Raw genomic sequence first — 14,721 nt, forward strand, 5'->3', positions numbered from 1 at the left:
ATATTTTGACTATCTCTTCCATAGCCAAGCAATGACAGAGTCACTGAGACAATCTCCACTATTGGTGAGAATTGTATTCATATGTAAAGTTTTAAAAATAGAGATTCTTGGTCCCAAACTCTCCAGGCATTGTTTTTAGGACTAGGTATTTGTACAAAGCTCTACAGTCAACTGTAAAGAACATGAGATATATGGAACCATTTCTTCTGGAACCACTGGCTCTTCTGTTGGTGGCACTTCATAACATAAAGACCAAGAAAGAGGTTTGATTTCATGGCATTAGTTAGAATTTGTTTTACCATATTAATTCTGTCATTAATTGAAAATGATACTGATAGGGTTTGGCTCAGTGTCCCCTCCCAAATCTCCTCTTGAATTGTAATCCCCACCTGTTGAGGGAGGGACCTGCTGGAAGGTAATTGGATCATGGAGACAGTTTCCCCAATGCTGTTCTTGTGATAGTGAGAGAGTTTTCATGAGAGCTGATGGTTTAAAAGTGGCAGTTTCCCCTGACCTCTCTCTCTCCTGCCACCATGTAAGACGTGCCTTTCTTCCCTTTCACCTTCCACCATGATTGCAAGTTTCCTGAGGCCTCCCCAGCCATGTGGAACTGTGAGTCAATTAAACCTCTTTTGTTTATAAATTACTTAGTCTAAGGTAGTATCTTTATAGTAGTGTAAAAACAGACTAATACAGATATCCTCCAAAAATAAATATATTTTGAGGAGAATACAGTATGTATTTATGTTAATTAATTCATTCTGGGTTTTTTCTTTCTTGCATTTTGGTCTGACATTTATCTACCCTGATACATGTATGTTTGACCAAAAAGAAAGCTTCTGTTTCTTACCACTACCTATCCTTTAATTTTTTGTGCAATTTGTCTGTGTTTATTATTTATGCCCAGGTTTTATCATCTGAAAGATTCCAGAGAAGCCCAGTGATCCTGAAGGGTACTGGCAGCCACAGTATCTGAAATGCTGTGTCTGAGGACCGTCTTCCCCTGACGTTGCAGAATACCTAGGACAGAGCAACTGTTTCCAGGCCTACTCTTATCACAGTCTCCTTGGGGACTTTTAAAAATCCAGGCCTTTGGACTTAATGATTCAGAGTTTCTGGGGCTGGACACCTGCTAGCTCCATGCTTCAATCACTCCCCAGGTGATTTTGCTGCTCAGTCATATTGAGAAGCACTGACCTAGATTAAAATCACAAACTGTGCACGGTGTGAGGACACGGCTCATTTCAGTTCATCCACGTATCCCCAGGCATATTGCAGGCCTCAATACCTTTCGGACTGAACAACTGCAGCAAAACGTGACTAGGACTTTATTGTTGAATATCTTGTTCCTACTGTCTCTAATTCAAATAATACCATTATTTTGATTTTGCTCTAAATTTTATTTGTTTTAAGAAATCTTACCAACTCACAATGATCACATCATTATCTAACTTCCATCAGGCTCCCATAAAGCATACAGTTGCAGCAATCAAAATACATTTTTCCAAAGAATGTAAGGGCTGTCTCCCCCTAAATATATTTATCACTTGCCTGCTATTATGGGGATTCATTTCTTAGTCCAGAGAAGTTTGTCTTTTAAAAAGTAAGAATTAGGCTGGGCATGATGACTCACGCCTGTAATCCCAGCACTTTGGGAGGCCGAGGCAGGAGGATCGCTTGAGCTCACAAGTTCAAGACCAGCCAGAGCAACATGATAAAACCCTGTCTACAAAAAAATACAAGCATGGTGAGGCTGAGGCGGGAGGATTCCTCGAGCCTGGGAGGTCGGGGCTGCAGTGAGCTGTGATCACACCACTGCACTCCAGCCTGGGCAACAGAGTGAGAACCTGTCAAAAAAAAAAAAAAGAAAAGAATGAGTAGCACTTATCACTAGCAGTCACTTCTATAAACTAGAATACCGGCCTTTACAAAGCACTTTCTTCCTAACAGCAAATATTTTCCACTGAGATCATGTGGTTTTAATCATACAGGGAGAGTGGCAGAAGAACAGAAAGATTGAAACAAAGGACAGAGAACACCTGAAATTGGTAAGGAAGAAAACAACCAAAGGTGGTATTTCACTAAGAAAAACATCTTAATTTTTCCTAGCCCTGGTCTTGGCTGTAACATAGTGGGATAGCTCGATGTGCGTACAGCGTGGTTGGCAGTAGAAAGATCAACAGAGGAGTTGATAGGGTTTATGAAGACCTGGATTCTAATCCTGCCTCAGCTCTATGTGAGGTATGTGTAAATTTTGAGTAAATTACTTAATGTCTCATAGCCTCACTTTAACATTTATAAAATAAGGACAATAATACCTTCTGTATTAGTTTACTAAGGCTTCTGTAGCAAGGTACCACCGACTGGGTGGCTTAAACAACAGAAACTTAACCTCTTCACAGTTCTGGAGGGGGAAAGTCTGAGATGAAGCTGTCGGCTGGGTTGGTCTCCTCTTGGCTTGTACATGGCCATCTTCTCCCTGTGTCTTCACATGGTCTTCCCTCTGTGTGTGTCCGTATCCTAATCTCCTCTTCTTATAAGGGCACTAGTTATATTGAATTAGGGCCCACTTTAAACACTTTAGTCTAACTTACCAACCTCTTTCAAGGCCCTGTCTCTAAATGCAGTTGCATTCTGAAGTACTGGGGATTAAGACCGCAACACATAAATTTCGGTTGGGGAAACAGAGTTCAGCTAATAACATCTTTGTATTTCTTTCTCTTGCTTGTTGTAAGCATAACATAAGGCAACATATGTGAAAACACCCACAAGTATGATATCTGTGAGGGTAGGGTCCTTGGGGACCAGGACAGCACTTTGCTCATGGTTGAATTCTACAAAGCTTCTTACACAGACTCTGGCGTGGGGTGGGTCCCTCATAAGTGTTTTTTGAACATGAACACACAAATATCCCTTAAAAATAAAGTATTTGTTTATTAACCTCTGAAGTCAACATCTGTACCCTTTTTGTCTCTTAAGCCTCTCTAAGGAGGGCTAAGTCAACAGTGTTCCATTAGCATTAAATAGCTGAACCCCGGGATGAACCACAGTTCATGCCGAAAGAGCCATGTCGAAATGGCATTGTGCAATGGTGCATTTCTGCCACTAAAAACTTTGTTTGCTTCTCATTATACAGGAATGGCTTCAAATGTTCAGTGGAAGTGAACAAGTTCTCGTATTGTTTTCTCCTATTCTCCTTCCAGCTTCAGGGTCATATGTCACAGCGCTGGGCATTTCATTTGGGTGAGTGAAAGGAGGGAAGGGAGCAATGCTGGGAAGGTTTAAAATCTCCAAGTGATATACGAGGAAAAAGGCTGTGCTCGTCACAAAAGTAATTCTATCTATCTTACCTTATATAGTAAGAATTTCAGCATGAATAGAATGAGTTTAGAGGGCTTCATAATCTGTGCTCAAGAAGTGTGGGAATCTTGGTGGAATAGAGCCCTGCACGATGTTTTTGGAGATCATATGCCATTGGCTACTATCTAATTTCAATTTGAAAAAAAATTACTAAATATATATCATATCAACTCTGAAGACCCTATTACTTTGACACAGAAAAATAACTTAATAAAATCAATTGACTAAAATAAATTAACCAAGCAAGGGTGGGATACCATGTGGCCAAAATAACAATCTGAATGTCTGGTTTTTAACTTTTCATTGTTAATGATCACATGATCGCACTGAGTAGACATAAGCCAGTGTTGTCATTTCATTCTACATATATTTGGAAGATGAATATACCTACATCCTCACCTTGTTTACAGGATCAAAGAGGCCTGGGATTCTTCAATGATTATCTAGCCTGGCATGTGGACTCTCCGTCATCCTTGAGGGACGTCAAGACCAGGATTCTGTATATATTGAATAGATTTCATATGTATTTCAGTTACTATTCCTTTATACCTTTAAAAAAACTTAAATTGATATAAGAAGCTGATGAAATTTTTCTCTTTCAATTTTAGGGGCTCAGTTTTGCTGTTAGAGAGGTTTGTAAAAATTCAACACAAATAAGACAGAGCTGGTTGCTTGGGCAGGACAAGTGCATGCCAGAGGCATAACCACTCAAAACTCTGCTCTTCAGCTAAGAAACACCAGAAATTCAATACTCTAGGCACCATGGTTGAGAGATGGGAAGACTTACTTACGCCAGCTAAACTCACAGCCTGCAATATGAACAAGGACCAGCCTTGGTGGCTCACACTTGTAATCTCATTACTTTGGGAGGCCAAAGTGGGAGGATTTCTTGAGCCTAGGAGTTTAAGGCCAAACTGGGTAACATAGCAAGACTTCATCTCTACAAAAAATTTTAAAATTAGCTGGGTGTGGTGCCATGTGCCTGTGGTCCCAGCTACTTGGGGGCCTGGCTGAGGTGGGAGGATTGCTTGAGCCCAGGAATTTGAGGCTGCAGTGAGCCAGGACCACGCCACTGTACTCCAGCCTGGGTGACAGAGTGAGACCCTGTCTCAAAACATAATAAATAAATAAATAAATAATGTAGGACCATTAATTTATTCATCCATGGGAAAAATTTAAGTGCCAAGGAGGAGGAAAAATTAAAGTGAAAGCCAAGCAAGAGCAAGAGTCTTGAAGGCAATTTCTCCCTGGCTTTGGCAAGGTTTGAAGGATTAGCTTCGCAGCAGAGACCTCTTAGCTACTGACCACTACAACATTTACCTTTTGCTGCATAACAAGCTGCCCCAGTACTTAGCAACTTAAAATGACAAGCATTCAATTTAACTCATGATTCTGTGGGTCAGCTTGGGTTCTTCTGGCCTGGGCCAACTCAGCTGATGTCTGCTAAGCTCTCTCAGGCATCTGTGGTCAGTTGGTAGCTGGGTGATATAGGATGACTTCACTCACCTGTCTGATTGGCAGGTCGTTGGCCACGGCATCTTGACTCTCTTCCACCATTTTTTGCAATCTGCCATATTAGCACTTAGGGGCTTTCATCGTAACAGTGCTGGATAAGCATTTGTCAAATTCTCTCTTCCTCTCTGCTCTGTTTGTAGACACCATGCTCACCATCTTCTTTCTTTGTGACATTATCTTTTCTGGAACAGGGTGCACTATAAATGACCACATTTTACCTTATTCATGAGAGTCACCCTCCAGGCCTTCTTCCCTGAGCTGTGATTCAGATTAGTTTATGAAACTCAGTCACTCATTTAGAAATATATTTTTATTGACTCCCATGGCTAGCAAATTTGATTCACCAAACTCAGTCACTCATTCAGAAATACTGTTTGCTCACTCACATCACTAACTAATTTTTTCTATAATGTGTGAATGTTACCAATGTAATATTCAGAGAATATTCACTGCGGTTTTTCTGTAATTTCTTGATGATGCGGGGATGGCAGAGACATCTCTCATATCCTCAGGCACACGTGGCAGTGCCAAAGCAGTTGAAGGGCATTAGCAGAGTTCTGAAAAATCGTAACTGCCATAAACCACCCTTTCTTAGTGCCAGCTTCCTTATGAAATATATAGATGCATACCACTGAATATCTGAGCTTGTTCCTCTTGTTAACCTCACTTTGTGGAAAGGTTTTTAAATCAACTGCTAAAAATGCCTGTTCTTTTCTCTGGACAGTGGACATGGAGAGACATGAGCTGAGGGAGACAGACTGACTCAGGCAAAAGAATTAATGGAAGCTCATGGCTCCCGCGGGCAGGAAATGCTTTGATAGACCTTTTCCTCTTTTTGTTACCAGGAGGACCTTGACAATAGACTCCACCTTGGAGCAGCTGCTCTGTCCCCCGTAGGATGATCACAGCACATTTTCCTTGTCAGACTTGGAGTCTGCACCAGGGAGTGCTCAGGAAGGGACCAGTACAATGTTGGGGATCTGCCCTTGAGCCTCCAAGCGGTGCGATGGGTGGAGACGTCACCCCAAGACACTCACAAATCCTTTTGGCACACCCTTCAGGAAGACCATCTGCTTTTGTTGTTCCTCTGACCTTTTGTTAGCACCCACCCTAAATTGGAAATAAATTGCCAGAAGAAATGTGAAGCCTAAAGCAGTTTTAGACCCTGTTGTCAAAGCAAGTCAAATTAGTAAATGTTGGTTTAGCACTTAACATGTATCCCAAATTATGCTAGATGTTGGCAGTGGAAGGAATATTTTTTCAATGTCTAAATAGCTTCAGGACTATATAGGATCTTGAATAGTTTAATTTAATCTTTTCAAAATTTCTACAAGGCAAGTATTACTATGTGCATCTGATAGATCAGGAAACTGAAGCTCTGGAGGTTCACCAACTTCTCTGGTGCCAGTCTAACTTTGTAAGGTAGGAGACTATAAAGTCAGACTTCTATCTCAATTTCACATATGATTTTTTTCAGTTCTGATGTATTCCCAAGTCTTATGCTTAACTGCTTTTTTTCCCCCTAGTCTTATATACCATGTCTAAGAGGCTCTATGAAACATCGGCAAGGAAGAGACCCGGTTCTAGCCCCATTCTGATAGGTGACATGGGATAAGTCACTTAACATTCTGGGTTTCAGCTTCTTCTGGAACATGAGACTAGGACTAAATGAGATGACAGCTCTTCTAATTCCTAAATTTATAACTGTGTTACAAAATGTGGTATGGGCTCCACATTCATTAGGATGGCAACTAAAAAAAATGGAAAAGAAGTATTGAAGAGAAGGTGGAGAAATTGGATCCACTGTGCACTGCTGGCAAGATTGTAAAATGGCGCACCCATTTTGGAAAATAGTTCAGCAGCTCCTCAAAACGTGAAGCATAGAATTGTCACAGAAATCCTGTAATTCCACTTCTGGTAATATATAAAAAAATGAAATTAGGAACATGAGTAGACACACCTGTGTTCATAGCAGCATTATTTACAATAGTCTAAATGTGAGAACAACACCCATGTTCATCAACACATAAATGAATAAACAAAAAATGGTATATACATACAACGGAATATGATCCATCCTTAAAGAGGAAGAGAATTCTAATACAAGCTACAACATGGGTCAACCTTGAAGACATTATTGCAAAGTGAAATAAGTCAATCATAAAAGAACAAATACTGTATGATTCCACTTATATGAGATACCTAGAATAGCCAAATTCATAGAGGCTGGGCTCAGGATAGGAGAAATGGGGGTTAATGTTTAGTGGGTACAGTGTTTCAGTTTGGGAAAAGAAAAGAGCTCTGGAGTTAGATGATAGTTTCTCAGCATTTAAATGTACTTTATGCCCCTAAACTATTTACCTAAATATAGTTGAAGTGGTAAATAAAACTACAATTTAAAAAAGGAAGTTAAAAAAATGTGGTTTGAATTTCAGTAACAAAACACAATGATTCAAAAAAGAATTCACTTTTTTTTTTTAGAAATGTTTGCATCATTCAATTTCCAGATTACTTAGTGACCTTTAAAATATTGCAGATTTACAGGCTTACAGGGGGACTAAGATTACACTCATCTGCATTATAAGCCACAATGAAAAAGATGAGAAGTTATCCTGGCAAAAAGATGGAGAAAGGAGCATTTTAAAGAGGGGAACTAGTTTAAAACAAGATTCTATTTCGGAAAAAGCATAACACGTTCAATAAAATTAGAGCAACTTTCTGGAGCAATGTTGCTTGAACTCAGAGAGCAGGAGAAAGAATAGCATGAGCTGGAAATGGAGACAGGCAGGGCCAAGCACTTGAGGCTGGGTTAGAGTTTACATTGTGTTATAGATAATACAAATAGAGCCATTGTAGACTTTCAAGCTAGAGAATATCAATATTTTTATTCGTGTTTTTAAAAGGTCAAGCTGGCAGCATTTTGGGGAAGAACCAGAGGGTAGAGAGCATAACATGCTGTAGGCAGCTACTGTAGTTGTCTAGATTAGGACATATGAAGAAGAGATGGAAAGTAGTTCAGTGTTAGAGGTAATTAGGGAGAAAGCATCACCAGAATTTGAGGATGCATTGGCTTCATCCTCTGTGTTATGATTTCCCAATTAATCATTTCCTCCCAGGGTCATAGTCACCTTCACTGGGCCTCTACCACCTTCCACTAGAGTGTTGCAATGGCTAAAGGAGTTCACTGCCTTCTGCTCTTACCCTTCAGTGTGTCTTTTATATTACAGCTAGATTTAGCTTTCTAAAATGCCACTCTACACACATAACTTCCCTGCTCAGCACTTTCAAAGTCTACCCATTGCCTACAGTATTAAGTCTAGCTTCCTTAGCTGGGCATTCAACGCCCATTGTAATCTGGTCTCTCTAAACCTACCTAGCACATTGCTTTAACATGGACTGGCCAGCCACGGTGGGTCATGCCTGTAATCCCAGCACTTTCCCAAACTACCTCCCAGGCCAAGATAGGTAGGTCACTTGAGCCCAGGAGTTCAAGGCCAGCATGGGCAATGTGGCAAAACCCTGTCTCTACAAAAATTAAAAAATTAGCTGGGTATGGTGGTGTGCACCTGTAGTCCCAGTTACTCGGGAGGCTAAGGTGGGAGGATCAAGATCGCCTGAGCCCGGGTGGTTGAGGCTGGAGTGAGCATGATTACGCCCTCACTGCAAAAGAGCAAGACCCTGTCGCAAAAGCACAAATTAAATAAATAAATAAATGTGGGCTCAGTTAATAAAAAAAAAAAAAACAATTTTCTTCAGCATCTATCACAGGCCATATTAACTAACTTGTTACAAAGCATTCCTGCTGCTTCATTTGCTTTTTCTGTCTTATTTATATTTGATTTTTAGAAATATATAGAACACACCATATGTATAAAGGAGAAATATAAAATACAGGGGCAGGTTAAAGACTACTGTAAAAAACACTACCTAGCTTAAGACTAGACCCTTTTTAATATATCTGAAGATCTGTGTACTCTGATCCCTCTTTCCACACTCCCCTAAACGTTATCTTGCATTTTATATTTATTCCCATTCTATCTTCCTGGAATGCCCTTGCAGTTCTTTTTTTTTTTTTTTTTGAGACAGAGTTTTGCTCTTTTTGCCCAGGCTGGAGTGCAGTGGAGCGATCTCGGCTCACTGCAACTTCTGCCTCCCGAGTTCAACCAATTCTCCCGCCTCAGCCTCCAGAGTAACTGGGACTACAGGCACATGCCACCACGCCTGGCTAATTTTTGTATTTTTAGTAGAGACGGAGTTTCATCATGTTGGCCAAGATGTTCTGGATCTCCTGACCTTGTGATCCACCTGCCTTGGCCTCCCAAAGTGCTGGGATTACAGGGGTAAGCCACCGCTGCCAGCTGCCCTTGCCCTTCTTGTTGCTTTAATACCATTCTTCCTCTGTCCTGGCCCAGAACTTAGAAAGATTTTTCTGAAGATTTTAGCTCTTACTAAGTACAGCTAGTGTTGTCTCCATCATCCATGGGCACTGGCACCTTCTATCATTAATGCTAGTAATCTTTTTATGTGTCAGTGGAAGCAGAAATCTCATTTTCTGTTGAGAAGGTGCTTGGTATGCAGAGCTTGTTGCTGCTGATGGGATCAATGCTCATGTGCTTTGTTCAGAGTGGTCAGATGGTCTGAGGGACCAGGGTGCTGAGAGGTGGTGGCAGGGAGACATTCTCAGGAACCAGACGGGGAAGGTAGAAAGTGCCTGGCATGCGATGAATAGTTGTTGAACAAGTGAATTAATGAATGATTGACAATTCTGTCTGGTTTACAATACTGAATTATAAGTAAGGTGAGGATAGGCTACTGTGTGACTCAGTGATTCATAGTCACAACTCAGTTCAGTTGAGTTATTTCTTGAGTACCAGGTTCAAGAGAAGCAAAGACAAATAGGTCTGTTTTAAATTATCAACAGTGGGGTCAGGGGAAAGTGGGAGGAGGGAGGAAAGCAGACACATAGATCAATCATTGTAACAGGGCAGCAAGTACAACCAAACAAAAATACGATCATCAATCAGAAGAGGAAGTGGTTAATGTTTCCAGGAGAAAGTATTGATTGCCTAGAGTTTACTCCCACCCAATTTGAAGAATCCTACTTGGATTCCACTGCAGCATTTTCTCCCTCTGCTTGTCCAGCCTCCTCCTTGCACCCTGCCTGGGATTCTGTGCTCCAACCACATTGGCCCAGGTTACCATCTTCCATCAGGCCCCGACTTTTCATCCTCTGTGTTCTAGCCCAGTGCGTCTCAAATTTTAAAGCATCTACAAATCACCTGGGGGTCTTGCTAAAATGTAAATTCTGATTTGGTCTGGGAAGTGTGCCCTGATGCCTGAGCATCTGCATTTCCAAGAAGCTCCCAGGTGACGCCAAAGCTGCTGCTCTGCAAACCAAAGCTTAGGACTGTAAGGCTACTGTCTCCGCCCTGAAATACTGTTCCCTTCCCACACTCTTACTCAAATCTTCTACATTTCTATGAGCTAAGTCAGATGTCTTCCCGGTGATGATACCTCCTGAATTTCGGGATGGGGCATCAGTGCCATTTTTCTCTCCACTCCCTGGCCAATCTTTCTCTCCAAGTCTTTTTCCTCAATGAACTGAAGGCTCCTTGAGGGAAAGACTTGGTCACATTCATCCAAACCCCTGGATGTTGTCTTTTACAGAGTTGGGCCTTAAATACTTGCTCCATTGAATTTGAATTGAACTTAAAATATTACGGCAGTCCTGGTGCAGTGGCTCGCACCTGTAATCCCAGCACTTTTGAAGTCTAAGGTAGGTGGATCACCTGAGGTCAGGAGTTTGAGACCAGCCTGGCCAACGTGGCGAAACCCTATCTCTACTAAAAATACAAAAATTAACTGGGCGTGGTGGCAGATGCCTGTAATCCCAGTTACTCGGGAAGCTGAGGCAGGAGAATCACCTGAACCCGAGAGGTGGAGTTTGCAGTGAGCTGAGATTGTGCCATTGCACTCTAGCGTGGGCAACAAGAGCGAAACTCCATCTCAAAAAAAAAAAAAAAAAAAATATATATATATATATATATATAGAATATGGATTAAATGTGCATTTGTGTGCTTATATAAGTGTGTTTGTGTGTGCATATGTCCTATTCAATGTACTATGTACTATACAATATACTATAGATACAATGTACATATACAATGTGCTATGTAATGACTAGATCAGAATACATAGACAAACCAGGTCATTTTAGCATTGCGTCACCATGAATTATAACAAAATATAAATTAACATAGATGATAATGATCAGGGTGGCAGAAATTACCTCCAATATAAATTTGATGGAGGCAAAACACTTTTTTTCTAGTAGGTCACTGGGTTCCCCTGAGTCTAGGCCCATGTCATGTATATTGTTATAATCAATAAATATTTGTGGAATTCTAAATGAATAAAGGGAGAAGGTACTGAACTTTAGTTCTATGAATAAACACAATTGTAACCCCTGGAAAAGGAAGTGGTTAAAGCTATGTTAAGATCTAAGACAAAAACAAAAATAAACAATAATAAAGACAGGCCAAAAAAAATCTGAAAATCTTTCCCTATAGTGAATGCACATTACATTTTTTTTTTCCACTAAGAATATCTTCAGACATGGCAACAAAACTAAATTGAAGATATTTTTCCATGTGAATTGTTTTTTCCTAAAATATCAAATTGTAGATCAACAAAAACTTTGTTTTTCTTACTATTGAATACCAAAAAAGACCCAGTTAATTGCAAACATAAATGCTTTTTCCTTGCTTCTGCTTCAATTTTGCTGATGAGGGAGATTTTGCAGCTCTACTTGGTGCCAAAATAGCTCTGTTTTGCAGACCATTATCATCTTCAAAGGGCGGGGCAACTATAATGAACTAGAACACAGGAAGTTTACCATTTCTCAGTATTAAAATAGAATTCCTTATTACACAGATGCCTCTCCCAAAAAGGAAAAGCAACTAGAATTTTTACTTTCTTCAGTCTGTTGGTATTACTGTGCTGTATTAATATAGTAAGGCATTCATGTCATTAATACTTGGGAAATGCTGCTTCATTCTCTATTTTTATTTGAATGATGTTTTAAAAAATAATTCAAAAACGTTTATTGCCTAAGAAGAATTTTAGTCAGCACTGCTTAGCTGAAGCCAGCATTAAAAAAAACAACCTTTTTAGAACTCCACGTTCTTATGTAAAGCATTAAGTGGTAACCCAGTAGCAGGATTTGGAATCACGAATAACATTTGCTGAGTGGCCACTGTAAGACTGATTCAGAATAAACGCAATCTCACTTGATTCTCATAATAATCTTTGCAGGTATCTATCATCATTCCCATTCTGCAATGAGGAAATGCTGTCTGAGTGGCTAAGTAATTTGCCCACGGTCTCACATAGTAAGTACTGCAGGTGAAAATCGGACTTCTCGTTGCCAAAACCTAGATACATCCCTCTCTATCAAGAGGCCGTCTGTGTAAGAAGCACAACACACGAGGCTGTCTGTATCTTAGATAACAGAATCTCATTTTGTTCATTTCTTCAGTAAACATTGCCTGGGTTTTTCCTACGTACTTGGTAATGTGCTGAGTGCTAAAACCAGAGATAAAATACAGTAGAATCAGAAGAGACAGCCAATTCAAAGACAAATGTAATTTCAAATTGCCCATATTTCACTGCTTTTGAGTTACAAAAATGCCAACTTTGTATGATTTATACTAAAATATGTTATCCAATAAAGAGAATGGCACATTTTGTTCCAATTATTCCAACTCGATATTTTAGAAAAGTAAACAGATTTCTGTGTGATTTCTCAGCATTTTGATTATACTGGCTATGTATATAAATGTTTCTTTTGGTTTATAGGAAGCCTGTATTCTCCAGGGAACACAGCGCTCAGAACCATCTTGGCCCCTGCATAAGCCTGCATGAGCCTGGGCTCCGGGGACCCATCCTGGTGCATCATCCGTTGGCTCTGTGACAATGGGCACATCGTTTAACCTCTCTTGGCTTCATTCTCCTTACTGGAATGATGGAGAGAGTTTTGCCTATTTCAGAGGCTTGCTCTTCCATACGTGAGCCTGTAAGTAACTTGTCATAAGAATTTCCACTCCTTCAGTATGCTGATTTAAATTTGAAGGCATCAAAACAAAAACAATCAACATTTCAGATTCCAAATACTTCCATTTTCATCTTTCATTATGATTCGAATTTCTTCTGAATGAATTTCTGTTTTGTAATTTTAGCATTGCCCTAAGGGGGGAAAAAGGCAGTTTATCACCATGCAGAACACTTTTCAGACAGCCTCTCTTTGACAAACTGATTTTTGTCAGTCTCAGCTGACTCACCAATTCCAAATCCCAGGGCTTCCCTGGGAAACTTCCTTGGATCATGGCTCTGCCACACAGGACCGACATCCCAGAGACCAAAGCAACCTGCTATAAACTGAGATCATTGCTCAGCAAGCTGGTACCACATGCAAGGAGTCTCAAGAGCTAACAGGAAATGATTCAAGACCAGAATTAGCCAGAGCAAGTGTGTTAGCTTCCTCTGCGCATGGGATAATAAGGAGCTTGCATCACCAACCTTCCGTGAATAGCCTACTCAGTGATTCAACAGGTTTCAAAAATTGTGAAATAAGGGATGTCTCTTGCATGGTGTACTTTGGAAGTCTCTACCTGAGGACAAAAGAAGTACCTAGGAGTAGGCATCATTCCACTTTTGTACCGTCTTCCACTATGTTTACATGGGTCCTCACTGAGAAAAAGGTATTAAAAGTGAGATGGAAAGAATGAGTCAGCTAGGTGAAAAATGGGAGGAAGAGACAGAAGGATCTGGGTGTACAAAAGTCTGAGACCAGGCCGGACATGGTGGTTCACTCCTGTAATCCCATCACTTTGGGAGGCCGAAGCAGGTGGATCACGAGGCCAGGAAATCGAGACCATCCTGGCTAACACGGTGAAACCCCGTCTCTACTAAAAATACAAAAAATTAAAATTAGCTGGGCATAGTGGCAGGCATCTGTAGTCCCAGCTACTAGGGAGGCTGAGGCAAGAGAATCACTTGAACCTAGGAGGCGGAGGTTGCAGTGAACTGAGACTGCACCACTGCACTGCACTCTAACCTGGGCAACAGAGTGAGACTCCGTCTCAAAAAAAAATAAAATAAAAAAAGGCTGAGACCAAAGTAGCCTGGTGGCTTTAGGAATGGAAGTCAAACCTGGTGCGTGGGGTAGAGCTCTAGTAGTTTTTATTTTACTCTCAGAGTAAGGCAAAGTCAGTGAAGCATTTCAAATGGAAAGATGGTAAAGTGGGTCCATATTTTTAAAAGCTCACTTGAATTGCTGTGTGGGCAACAGGATAAAGAATAAAAGCAGAAATGGAGAGAATAAGAGAAATGTGGCTGGGTGCAGTGTCTCACACCTGTAACCCCAGCACTTTGGGAAGCCCAGAAAGCAGCATCTCTTGAGTCCAAGAGTACGAGACCAGCCTGAGCAACATTTCAAGACCCCGTCTCTACAAAAATTACAAAAATTATCCTGTGATTGTGCACCTGTAGTCCCAGCTACCCAGAAGGATGATGTGGGAGGATCACCTGAGCCTGGGAGATTGAGGCTGCAGTGAGCCAAGATCATGCCACTGTACTCCAGCCTGGGTGAGAGTGAGACCCTGTCTCAAAAAAGAGAGAGAAATGTGGTCCCAACAAGCATTAAGGGGATGGTGGGAAAGGATGAAATTAATGGAAGGAGTAGAGGGAATTGCAAAGGATGAAATTAATGGAGGGAGTAGAGGGCAGTGCAAATGGGCAAAGAATCTGTCTGGGAGTGAGGCTGTGCACGAAGTCCTTGGGATATA

The 14,721-nt window shown here is 40.8% G+C and overlaps 1 long non-coding RNA gene across 3 annotated transcripts in view; it reads left to right on the forward strand.

The window, feature by feature from the left end:
* Positions 1-13,504, forward strand: part of LOC131382291 (uncharacterized) — a 64,391-nt gene extending 50,887 nt beyond the window's left edge. Inside the window, exons 4-8 of one of the 3 annotated variants that reach the window (XR_009211612.1) lie at positions 908-1,160; positions 1,951-2,048; positions 3,137-3,243; positions 12,191-12,267; positions 12,734-13,504. This is a non-coding gene — a long non-coding RNA (uncharacterized LOC131382291). Of the gene's footprint in view, positions 1-907; positions 1,161-1,950; positions 2,049-3,136; positions 3,332-5,720; positions 6,065-12,190; positions 12,268-12,733 lie in introns of all 3 variants that reach the window. The other 2 variants (XR_009211611.1, XR_009211613.1) reach the window with 2 other exon arrangements.
* The last annotated feature ends 1,217 nt before the right edge of the window (positions 13,505-14,721 follow it).

This window comes from Hylobates moloch, unplaced genomic scaffold (genome assembly GCF_009828535.3).
Source record: "Hylobates moloch isolate HMO894 unplaced genomic scaffold, HMol_V3 SCAFFOLD_22, whole genome shotgun sequence".
Lineage (NCBI taxonomy): Eukaryota > Metazoa > Chordata > Mammalia > Primates > Hylobatidae > Hylobates > Hylobates moloch.